Below are 13,410 nucleotides of genomic sequence, written 5' to 3'. Positions count from 1 at the left end.
TAAAATCTGGCACCAATTTTCCTTTTGCTTCTTTTGGTACAAAGCTGGAATTTCTCCTCTCGAGTCAGTAGAATTGTACCATGGGGATAAATTACAGGAGAGGCAAATCTTCTGTGTGTAATAAACAGCAATGAGAAAAGAGATCCCGGAGGGCAGTGAATACAAATTGGGTAATTTGAGAAAAATAAAATAGCCGCCAGGAGTAAACTGAAGCTATTTGCTTAAAAATGAAGACCAAAAACAGCCTTACTTGGTCTAGGACTATCAGGCCTAGAACTGCTGAATTCAACAAAGAAACTCCTACTCATTTCAAGTAACTTGAATCAGTGCATAGCACTAAATAGTCTCTCCTGTGGACAGGCTGAGCAGCCACTGTCATTACATTTTCCTTTCCCACAGCCTGTGCACAGACAAGGTGCCAGCTGTAACCTGTACTCCCAGACAGCTCTCCTTGAAGTAAGTCCCATATCAGAGATGTGTTATTCCTCTCCCTTCCTCATCACACAAGGATTTGAAAGAAGGTAAGAAAAAAATTAAGAAATTAAGAATCTTGCTCCAGTCATGTCAATTCCAGGAATTACCATCAATATTCTTGGTAACATTTTCAGCCTCAGTTTTGGAAAACATCAAATACTATCATAGAAGAATAGAAACAAGAAATCAGAACCTGTATTTCATGGCCCCTTCAAAACATTTCACAAGTGCTGAGGAATTCATCCTCACCAAACTATCATGAGAAGAAGCTCACTTTTGGTGTCCGTCTTTCAAAGGGCTTTAAAAATCAGACATTAGGAAAACAGCAATTCAAACTGAGAAATGTGAAATCAGGAAATAACAGTTTCAACTTAGCAAGAACATGTGGGGAGAGTAAATTAGGGAAACAGGCACATTGTCAACTTAGCAGCCATAGGTATAACAGGAATTTGAACTTAACACTAATATTAAAAGTTTGGCCTACAATTATAAAGTATTAGGATCTATCTTCTTCTTACCCAAATATTCACTGCTCTGATAATATCCTATAAGGATTTTAGCCTTCCTCCTTTGGATCAGCATTATGCTGGCATTACCATTTTAAATATCGGCCGCCTTACGAAGTGTTTTAGTAGAGACGTTAAAAGCAGAAGAGTGTATGTTTCCTATCTGTGTAAGTTCTGACAGGAGTCAGTCCAAGGATGTTCTGTAGCCTACAGTATAGATCAAGTAACGAAGATGATCATGAAGGATTTTGCTGGATTTATAAACTCTGGTTTGATGATTCCCTTTTTACAAAGTGCTCACTGAGGCAAAGGAGGCACTTTTCTTTTGCCAATGTCCACAAATGGAGCTTGAAAGAAAGTCATAATCAAACACACTCTTGAAACAGCACTAACGCTTTGTTATACTTGCTCCCAAAAGATGTGATTATTTAAACAGTCCGTTAGATTTGCCTACACCCATTTTTCTTTGCTTCTAAGTATGTCTGCCTCTGCAGTCAGAGCAACACAGTCTCTTCAATCCTACAACAAGCACATCTACACCATGTCATTTACAGGAGATCTTATAAGAGAAAGCTTTCCAGTCTTATAATTATTTCCAAACTGAGCCATGCTAGCTCACTCTTTATTTGCACAACTAGCTGGAAGAGAGAAATTGTCACCAAAAGTGAAGGACAGGCCAGCTCTTAGATCTACCTCATCCTAGTTCTAACTGATTTTTCCTCTTGCTGAGTCTTATCCCCAGCCATGCCTCCTATCATTAAGGGTTGCTCTGAACTGCTCTATCAGCAAACCTTCAAGCTTCGCAAAGAAAAAGACAACACGAATTAGCTGAAATAAAAGACTTTGTCCAGATTGCTTTGTTGGATAAAGCACCTTTGTTGTAAGCATGTGGGAAAGGAGAGTCTAACCACAGCTCATCCAGATTCCTTAGACACACACGCCCAGTGATATGTATTTGTGAATATTTTCCACATTTATATCTGCTAACCAAAGTAACCAGTTTTTACTTGTTTAATTACCGCTGAAGAAAGAGGAACTGTCAGTGCCTTAAGAGTTATGCCAAAGCACAGGGTGGGTTCTCTCTGATTCATATGCTGCATGGCTACCGAAACCAAGACCCAGCATCAGGAATGCCAAGCAGTAGGAAGAGAACTAGAAGAAGCCGTCCAGCTCTACAACATAATTTTAATCTAACACTCCTGTTAAACTAATGTTATTCCTAACTTTCCCAGCAATTTAGCAGTGTGTCTGACGTATTATCAAAACACGAGGAAACAGGAAGACCTTTGGGTGCTAAAAGTATGGGACCTAATAGACTGCTATCCTAATGAGATCTTATTCCTCTTGTTTTCAAAAAAGAGTAAATGAATGAAAGCCATCCCAGCACTGACTAGCCCTCTCTTTAGCTTCACTGAATACACAAGATTACTGCAGGAATTAAAGGAATACATGCAATTGTTTTCTAAATGGCAAAATCCCTCATATTTTGCACACAGAAGGGCACGAGGATAACTCATAAGAATTCCTGAAAATCACAACCACCACTTAGAAAAAGTCCCAAACCCCCACCGTCCCAAGAAGCATTCAGAAACTTGGCAGAATTGGGTCCTTTCATTCGCGCTGAAGACACAAGCTGACAGAAGAGCAAGGTAAGGATGACAGCTGCTCTCTCTACTTGCCCAGAAATGAGTCCTAAATTTCACAGGAAGAGTGGGAGATAATACATAATAAGAAAGAAAAAATGGAGGTATTATTCCACGGACATTTGAGTGGATAAGTACCAGAGCAGAAAATACGTTCTGATTAAAGCTCCATGATATTACCACACTGACATCTCCATCTGGCTCTGTGAGTACATGCATCACATTACAGGGAGATACACAGGAAAGTAGGCACTTCTAGATGCACAAACAGAACACAGTCTTTAGATGAATTTGCACTGTGATTCTGAACTGCGAACCTAGCATTTCTGGCCGTATGCATTGTTCCCACACGTGTTATCTATTTCTAATATTAGACTATGCTATTTAACCTCCTTGCTCTGCTTTTCCATCCGCAAAATGCAGAAAACTTTTGGGATTAAGAGAGATGAGTACAGCTCTCACTATGGCTAGAGCAGGACCAAAAAATCGGCATAAAACAAGGTCAAGATTTTGATATAGGATGGCTGCTACTTCGTACCCTCTGGAATGAATGACTGTTGGGTAGACAGGAAAAGACAGACATTTGTCCAGACACCTGCAAAAAGTCTAAGCCCACAGCTTTCACATCCAGAACCACAAACCTGAGACCCCTTCATAAGCCCTCTGCAATTTACTTGTCACAAGATCTAAGACACATAAATTAACATAATTACAACCATCTCACACTCATGTAAACCAGGACAGAGAATAGAAGCGAATGTTGTCACCAATAGGTTTACAGTTCAGATCTATGCGATTGGTGGAGCCACCTGCAAATCACCAGTCAGAAAGCACTATCTCAATTTATAATTCCCTAGCATAACACTCATGACAGAACCCTGAGATTAGTCAACTGTCCCTGAGGTTATTCTGAGGTAAATCAGGAATTGCCTTATTTGTTGGAATGTAGTTACACTGCTGAAATAATGTTGAAGAGAAAAGGGTTTCGTTCTACAAACTGTGCACCTTGTTAACACAAGTAGGCAGTGTATTTTATGCTGTGCTGGCATGTAAATAGAGTAGAAGTTGAAGCAAGAAGCTTCATACACATGATTCAACAAAGAACAGAAAAGACAGACTTAGCTCCCTCTGTTACATCCTCAGACTATAACAGTGGTTGAAGCATCAAAATGCAGTTGTGCCATAGGGAATTTAGAGCGGCTCCCTAGTATCAATTATTCCAGGCTTCCTTTCTCTTCATATGTACAATTAGAACCTAAATGTTGTGGCCACAGTTCCATCTTTTCCCATGTTTTCAGCTGTAGGTGAATAGCTGTGATCAGGACAATATGATTATTAATATTTCTACGGTAATTGCAACTGTCCAGGGCTGCCTCACTTACTGTTCAGAAGACAAATGCTAAGAACTGACAAGTGTAAGCTCCAGAATACAGAGCAGCAGAACAATGCACAGAAGTCAATATCAGAGAGGCTGAACAAGTTTTGAAAGCGGCTTTTGCTCCCTAACAGCTACAGATGACCACCAGCATAACCAGAATGACAGTGGCAGAGGATTCGAGCTCTACACTGCTGGCATGGGTGGCTACTCATCCATGAAGCCTGCACTTGGAGCTTGCACTGACAGCGCACCAGGAGAAAAGCTGCACTGTCAGTGGGGAAGAAAGATGAGGCATGCTTCATCATCAGAAAGTTCATCCCAGAGAAAACTGCTGTCTAGAGGTTTGCTAAGGAGAATCCAGTCCTGTTCCTGCTCTGAGTGTATCAGGTTTTGAAGGTTTTGTGCAAGCCTTGAAGTAATTTCCACTGCTAAATGTAAACAAGGCTTTCAGATAGTCCTGTGATGTCAGGATATAAAGACCAAATGAGATCCATTTACAAAAGCAGAATGAATATTTAAATAAAAAGCAGCCACCATCAAAAATTTTTTAAAAATGCTGTTTTGGTTAATGCAACATACTGTATTTCTGCCAACAAAGGCAGTTTCTGATCAGGACATGCTGTGTTTTCCTCTTGGGATTTTGCAGGCAGGGTGGTCTTCCAAGACGGGAAAGGGCTTAGTTAACATTACACATCTTTCATATATGCAGGCTGGTAAATGTAAGGCAGGCATTACAGCTGTGAGTTTGTCACCAAAAACTAAGCTGAAAGGAGACTAAGTACAGGAGATTGACAAGAATACGACCTAGTCACTCTCAACAACTTTGTTCTCCTTCGTAATAAAGCAACTTCTCTTGTATTTGTGCAGCCAGAATTCCTTGGCCTTTACAGTGGTCAGACAGAAAAGATAGAAGAAAAGGGATGATACAAAAAATGTCACAGTTAAAGTTTTATTAACTTGCTATAGGCTACAAAAGAGGACTGCAGCCTCCTTAAGCTACATTTGTTTATTTTGATAGGAAGAACACTTTAGCACTGACTGTACTTCAAATCACAAAATGCAAAGTCAATTTTGGAAGCAAGAGCTACTCTAAAGAATCAACCACATGTTCAGGAGGAGATCTGAGCAGTTGGCAAATCAAATAGACTTCACTAGAACAACATACTGCTTCTATTTGAAAAAGCATCCTTGGTCAGTGCGTGTTTAAACCCAGTGAGACCTGAGCAGGTACTTGAAGTTAAACATACACTGAAGTCTTTTTCTGAATCAGATGCATATGAGGAAATACTTATCAGTTGGAATATGGTATTTGTCTTCTGGTTCATCCCTTTTTCCTCCTAGAATTTTTAGAGTTTGAAATATCCTGTGCAAATAATCCATCTAAATAAACATGGAGGTGCTTATGTAATCATACGTGTACAGAGGCTGCAAAGAACATTTTCATTTTATAAACACAATATTCACCTTCAAGGCTAAACAATTTACTAAGACTATTTGTTTTTAAATTGATTGATGTTTAAAAAACTGCCAGATGGAAGTTGTGCGTCGCCCTTTGAGTGGTGAAGTAATACCTTACACATACTAATTCCAAGAAAACAGCTATCTTATCTATCATCCATGTTATTAAAATTATTATTAATAGCAGTATTTGCATACTGGGTAAAGCAAATATTTGGAACAGGGCATGAATATAAGACCATTATGCCATTAGTACCATTCTCTTTTACTTCTGTGATTAAGGCTGTAAGGATTCAGAAAACCTTCTTATCAGATTTCTTGAATTCCAAAGGTTTTAGCTGTGAAAAATCAGCTCATGCAAAGAGGAATCATTAAAGAAAAGATACTATCATTTTTATTCACGTCAGTCAAAACTCACGCCAAAAGAATTTCCACTGAAATAAAAGAGATTGTTCATCAAGTCAAGCCAGTTCGGTATAAATGCAGGTGGAAGAATGATGTATGGAGTTTTTAAGCATACTCCTGCTCACTTGTTCCCAATTTACAAAATAGCCTGCATGGCCACTTCAGTTTCCAAGTCATGGCAGGATCACAGTGTTGATCCAAAAGCGCATGCCTTTACATCTGCAACTGAGATAGCATCTCTAGCAAGTGGGATCACTGCACGACTGAACATCCCTAAGACCACAGTTGAACATCCTACAGTGTTTAGGCCATAGCTAACTCCAGCCTAAGATTTTATGACCCTTCACAATCTTGCAGCAATGGTATTGCCATCCCGCTTCACTTTCACTTCCCCATGTTTGCTACATATTTTGGCAGAATCTTGTTCTAGCTGTGAGGTTACAGGAATGAATGAAGAAAAGCGGTTGGAGCAGACAGGAACATGAATCAGCAGCAGCTGAAACAGTCCATTTGACTACACTCAACCTGAGCAGCAGTGCCAAAGTCACACATCAACTTGCAAGCTTATTTAACTAGCTGTCTGTGATCCAGCTGGGTGTGTTACTGAACAAAGCTATTTTTCTCATCCATTACTGTGGTCTATAGCAATGAAGAGGAGAAAGACTGTCATAAACTAGAATGATTCAATACAAAGTTGAAGCATCCTTGCAATATATAGTCACAGATACAAATAATGATTTATAGGTTATATGCAAAGCCTAGAGCCATCAATAGCATTATAAAAACAAGTATTTGACAGTTACACAACAATTTTTCTTACCCTAGTTCAGTTCCTCTGTGATAGTTTTTGAGAGATGATCAAATATTTTCTAGCCCCAGCCCCATTCATCCCATACCAGATCCATGCCACAATAACTTTTACAATCCACTCACAATGCCTTAAACCACACATCTGTTGTTTCAAATATGCAAACTCATTACCCTGACAGGCATTTATTCTACATGTGGGCAGAAAAGCCTGAAGTCTTGACAATGCACAGAGGTAATCTGATTTTAGAACCTGACTTTGTTGGCTTATATTTATACTGGGGAACCTATCTGACACCACTAACCAATAATATCTTCCTTTAATCTCTTTTTAAAATGCCTAGGCTGCTGGAGATCATACCAAGTAATCAATCTCCAAAGAATAAAATTAAAGTAAAATATTTTGAAGAGTATGTTACAAAAAACTACAGTGATACTAGCTTTAGAATATTAAAGAAACAAAACACAGCTACAACATACCTTGAGCAGTCTCAATATAGCATTCGTACATAATACAAAGACACACAAAGTTCACTAATATTACCTGGAAGACACTTCCCAAACAGCTACAGAAAATAGCAAGACGTTGGGATACTCATTCAAAACATAAAATAGGAAATATCAAATGTGCGGAACTGCTCCATGTTGGTTTCAAAGAGCAGGGGAATTAAGTACTTTCTCCCAGTTGTAAACACGATCTTTAGAGAGCTCAGAGATTTCAGTCACATGTAGTAAAAACTGCAGTCTATGTGCAGTCTCCATCTTTCTTTTCTTCTCATCAGATATTTAAAACTCAAGACGAAATACAGGAGGAACTCAAAGTATAAAAATTATCTAAATGTGAAGAAGTAAAGAATGCCATTGGAGAAAAGTTATGGTTGGAAATCACTGGGATTGTACAAGCTATACGGACCAGCTAATCCTGGAAACTACAGAGAGCACTCAGAGGAAGAGGAAAGCTGTGTTTAACAAGAGGCCCATTAACTTCAACTTCCATGGAAGAATAATACTGAAGAGAAAATATAATTTACCTCAAGAGTGAAAGAAGCCAACAAATTGTAATTTTTTTATGTCACAAAATGTCCCTATTGTTATAATGGCACTTAATGTACCATTAGCTTCTCATATACCTGCATCTCATGTCCACCATTCATACACCATAAGTACTTATCATATCGCATTTTGTTCATTTTTTTCATTGTGCTTTTTCAAAAAACTAAACTTGAATCGTGATTTCTACAATAACATTTTTCTCTCTGGAGAGTACATTTAAAAGAATAACAGAATAAAGAGGACTGATTCTCAAATTTGCTGACACTGCTGTCGTTACTAAATGAATCAACTAATTGCATGCTGAAAAGCAAATTATAAGGAAGGTATCCAAACGCTAATATTTCTCTACCCTTTAGTGGGAATCCTTAATGTTAACTTTCTGCTACACAAACTGATTTGAAATAGCAATGGATAAAAATCATTCAAACTGATCTGGTTAGTTTCTTTTTTTTTTTTTAAAGGGTGAATTTCTGTCCTGCTTTTTTTCCTGACTCATGAAAGACGCCAGAGAGTGATGTGGATGATGTGGTGAAAGCTCTGCAAAAAACTCTACTTAAGTGAAGGGCTAGGGGAAGTGGTCACTCTGCGAGGTCATTTTCCTGTGAGACTATGTGACAGCTGGAGAAAATTAGCCAAAATATCTGCATTCCAGAGAGGTATAAAAAGAAGGAAGAAAGGGAGGGAGGGGTCAAATGTCTTGTGGAAACCTGTAGGAACAGCAGTGGCATTTTCTGCATGGACTTGCTCAATCTGGTTTCCTGAAAAAGTCCGACTGAAACAGGAGACTTTTAAAGTCTGAGAGGGTAGTCAGGCACCCAGTTTCTTTAAAAGTCAGCAGGACATTCATTAAATTTGAGATGATTAGCTGTATTGGATCAGTTCTCCAGCGCTGGTGCAGGGACCACACAGAAATCCTACTCCTAACTTTATTACCATTTAAAGATTTACAGATCAGACACGCTTCTAGAATGGAGGAGCTAGGAAGGGAGAAATAATACCATGGTAATGAGACAGATTCTTTGATTTCCATGTTCATAATTGTCAAAGAAATAGGCAGGGAATAACGCATTTTCCTTGATGAGAGTTTTGAATCCCTGATACTGTTTTTTTTGTTTTGCAGTAAAATCAAAACAAAAACATTGAAATATTTTGAAAATTAATTTGTACTGTCTTAAAAATGAAACACACAAGCTTTTATGTAAGCTAGCTGTACTTCTCCCTGATCAGACACAACCTGAGCCTGAAATCCAAATCCTGGCACAATTAGCATATTATAGTGAAACTCCTGATTCTGATAAAGCAGAATATTAATTGAAACCATACCTTCCTCCTTCTGAAAGCTTCCATTCCCTTCGATCTTCTAATCCTTTCAGACTACTCTCTGAAATAAAAGAAAAAAAACAGAAAATAAGTCTCATTGAGATGAAAAAGTTTGCTGTCATAACTTCAAACAATAGCAGGAGAAATCAGTTCATACACGAACAAAACTCTGCCCCAGCCTATCTGCAGTTCGTGCTCAGGAACTCCTTCAGCATAAATAAGAGAGACAGAAGAAATAAGGTAGGAGTCAGTAAATGACTCCCACAAGAAGAGTAAGGGTGCAGTCTAAAGTGATTCAAAAGCAAAATTAAGACTTTTTCAGACTCCCAACAATTACAGTTGAGTTTTTAAAATAGAGCGGCTGTCATTTGGGCAACTAAATGAGGACCATATTTTACAGACATTTTTCATGGGAGATTTCATATTCATTACACGAAGGATAACATAACATAATTCTAAATTAAGAAAAGTGAAATAGTCTCCAGAATGTTATAGAAGGATTTCACGGAGTCTCCAACACCTAATTCAGTAACACTATAATCTTCCCATTGCAAAATACAAGGGTATGTCTCTCATAGCTTGACCATTTCATTCCAAATCTCTTATGTGCAGATAGGACAATGTCCCTGCTCCTCCTCTAACCTGATTTTCTCTGGCAGTTTATCACTTTTGTGGAGTGAAAAGAAAATAGAATCTGATTAAGGAAGATAGATCTATTTATTTTTTTCGTAAAAATATATTTTGACTTGTCCTTTTTCTCCTCTTCTTTTTCCTTCGGATAATAAATAACTGTGAAGGAAGAAAAAGTTCCAAAAAGAAAAAGAGAGATGTGAAAATTTGCACTGCTAACACCATTTAGTGTTAACCCTACAGTGTACTGCTTTGGGATCTGGTATAGATATTTTCCAGGTAGTTCAAAAAAAGCCCCGCTTAGAGAGAAGATAATGGATTAAATAAGCGTAAGGTGCTCCAAAATCACATCTAAACTTCAAGTTAAACAAAATTAACTGTTGGATATAAAGCATGTTGCATTAACTTCCTTTTTAAAGAAGGTATTTTATTCTTGCACTTCTGTTTTATTTTTTAAATGAACCAGAAGCAGAAGTTTGAAATGTCATGTGAAATTTTGTTCTCATGAGGCTGCTGCTTGAGTTTTACCTCAGCAGGATTTAGAGAACTTCAGAAACTTTAGATAATCTGCTTAGCTTGTTATCTGAACCAAAATGCTGAACCTCTTTTAAGAAGTACTCATATTCCTATCTTTACTAGACACCTTTTGTTCTTTTTTTTTAAAAATCCATCACTGCCTTTGGGCCATCATAAAACTTTTCCCCACACTGGGTATTTTTCTTGACCTGGTCATGACTGCTTATCTCTGCCATGAGTGCCAAGTTCACCAGCATAGCTTTCCTGCGTACTCTGATCATTTATTGGTGTTCATAAGGAAGGAAAAGGAAAACAATTCATGAGAAACCTTCCATATTTCTGTCTCATTATTTTTATTGAGGTTAATTTGCTTAATTTTTAAAAGGTAAATATGGGAATATATCTATTGACATACTATTATCTGTGGTTGTTTATATATGGAGGACAAATCCTTTCCTTCACCCAAAGCCAAAACAAACAGATCTTGTACAGACAAGTCCTGAATTGATTGAGAGTGATGGACGCCTCGCCACAGGCTGCAGAGCTGTTCCCCACCTATTTAGTGCACTGGAGGTATGCTCTTCTGCAAAGACACTGTTTCACTTCAAACCTGCAGTGAATTGCTTTCAGCCTTGATTGGAGCACTTTCAGGTTAGCAACATTTTTGTTTTTACACTCTTTCTTAGAAGAAAGACGTGACTTATTCTCATACCAAGATATTTGGTCTGTTTACCTACCCTGACTTTCAGACTTCTAACTGTGAAAGTACCACAAGAAGACGGATAATTTTGCCTCATAAATTTGCTTCAAGAAGATGTTTTCAAATCTGCCAACTTTAAACAGCAAATGATGTATGCAAAAGCCCTTCACAAGTTTTTGAATTTATGGATATTTACAAGCACAACACTATGCGAGATTATTACAAACAATGAAGAAAACCCCACAAAATTATTCACTAACCATTTTCCTGATTCTTCACAGAATTCTGTGTTTGAAGATATACAAAGAAAAGTCATTTGTAAAAAATCAACTATACATCCCCAAATTGGTCATTCAGTGTTCTGCTGAGTGAATAAACACTTGATGATATCAAATTAATAACCAAATATACTACTGTGAGCATATGTATCTGATAGAATAATAGACTGATGTTGAAGCTCTGAGGATCTGTGAACTGTAGTGTCTACAGTACCGATGAAAACTAAACCAAATGTTCATTAAAAGTTACTAATATTTACCATTCTGGGTGACCTACAGTATTTGCTTTCAGTCAAGAGCTTCCCTCATCAGAAACCTATTTGTCCTGTATTATCATTTAAAGAAGGGTCAACAATCCTTTGAATTATTTTCCGCTACCAGGAAGGTGATTAGGTTATGATTATTTTTGTTCCATGGATCAATCTCCAATGCCTTGCATACAGAGACTTAAAGTGCTACCATTAGCAATTTGCACCCACTTGCTGTCCATAAATGACTTTCAAGGTTCAGGGCAGTGGAGTGTAAAACTGCTGACTTAACTGCTGGAGCACTGAAGAAGAGAAGAAACTGGATGAGACAGAGCAAGTCCTAAATGCCTTCCATAATTAACAAACATGGCAAGACAAGTTACGGAAAACAAAGGGACTAGACAGATTTATGCTTATAGTCTGGTACTTCTGAAAGTTTGTCCAACTACAAAATCCTCTTTTGATCTACATTAATTGAAAGCACTTAAAATTCAATCGTACATTTATGGCCACATGTTTAAAACTGAATCCTAATCTTGCATTTGTAACCTACTGGTCAGACTGGAATGCTTCCCTTCTGCATCCAGCTTACCAAGGTTACAAATCTAATGATTGTCTTTAGTTTCAGCTGTAGAGTTTCATACTTGTGGCTTTGAAGGTCCCTATATTTAATCCTAAATTGTATCCACAACGATAGTGGTCAGAAATCTCCAGTAGCTTCTGACAACAAACCCCTGAGGAAGCAGTAAGCCATTTGCAGATAAACACACTTGTTCTGGTTTAGTTTCTTAATGCAATAAGAGAACATGACTCATTGAATCATACAATCCTTAGAGTTGGAAGGGACCTCTGAGGGCCACCTAGTCCAACTCCTGTTCAATCCCATATGATGCAGTGGCTGGTGAGGTGCCCCAACGTGGAGACAGCAGTCTCTGTGTTTTTGTTCACAGGTAGGAGAACAATGAAAAAGAGCTAGCAGCCCTAAGTAAGCAAAATCAAACCACTGTGCAAACCATTGTGAAGGGATACAGTAAACTTCTTTTTTAATCAGATATGGGAGAAAGGAAGAACAGGTATGCCAAAGAGCTGCATTTCGTCCCAAGGTCATTCTCAGATTAAAAGCTGCAAGGTAAACATTATGTACTTCTAGGCAATGGGACTCCATCTGATGTTACAGGAACTAGCAAATCGAGAACTGTTTTCCTGAATCCCCTAATATGCACCAACAGCAGCACTGAAAACTCTCATTAGTTGCAACGTTTGTGTATACTATGGTCCAATTCATAGACCTCCCTAAGCACCTCCCTAAGCTCCAAAAGGTAAGAAATTCTACTTGAATATTTCATGATGTTATGTATGGGGAAGAGCTCTGTTAAAGAGCTGACACTATTTTCCTGTCTTGGCTAATAGTTTCTGTGACATGTGTAAGGGAGACCAGATATTTGTGCCCATTATATGTAAGGATTTTTTGCCCAAGGACAACTTGTAAAACCCATTAATATGAATTGTGTTTGAGCTGACGGGGAAAAATAGAAAACACTGAGTCCAGACCTTCAGTACTTTACTGGTGTTTCTGAACTTTTATTAGCTGTACTTGCTTCCATAAAATCTATTTAATAAGGCAACCGATGTTTTGGTAATGCATCAAAAGCAGTTCTCTTCAAAGGGCATCTTTTTCACTCAATCTCTTCTCTAAAGACAGTGACATTAGTTTTGTAAATTAATAAACAGGCCAGCATCTGAGGACTGCATGAAGCCTCCATCACCCCTCATTGTGCTTTCTCTTCTGACCCCACTTTCCAGTGCAGGGCCCTCATCTCAACAACAATACCCTGAAAGCCTGTGTGGCACTCTGGGATCACACTTGAAAAGGCCTTTGGCTGAGGCTGGCTTTCAAGAAGAGGGGACAATTGGCAAGAGGCCTGTGGCTATTCATGCAGAACAGGCAGTGAAAAATGCCTGAAGTCAGTTTCAGGGGTGGGCAATGCCCAAAA

The 13,410-nt window shown here is 38.3% G+C and overlaps 1 long non-coding RNA gene across 1 annotated transcript in view; it reads right to left on the bottom strand.

The window, feature by feature from the left end:
- Window positions 1-9,107, bottom strand: part of LOC122157761 — a 102,095-nt gene extending 92,988 nt beyond the window's left edge. Inside the window, exon 1 of the long non-coding RNA XR_006168015.1 lies at window positions 9,048-9,107. This is a non-coding gene — a long non-coding RNA (uncharacterized LOC122157761). The remainder of the gene's footprint in view (window positions 1-9,047) is intronic.
- Between the last annotated feature and the right edge of the window lie 4,303 nt (window positions 9,108-13,410).

The sequence above is a fragment of the Centrocercus urophasianus genome, unplaced genomic scaffold (genome assembly GCF_019232065.1).
Source record: "Centrocercus urophasianus isolate 14NV4802_14NV808 unplaced genomic scaffold, USGS_Curo_1.0 seq_14, whole genome shotgun sequence".
Classification (NCBI taxonomy): domain Eukaryota; kingdom Metazoa; phylum Chordata; class Aves; order Galliformes; family Phasianidae; genus Centrocercus; species Centrocercus urophasianus.
This window is presented reverse-complemented; position numbering and strand designations above follow the sequence as displayed.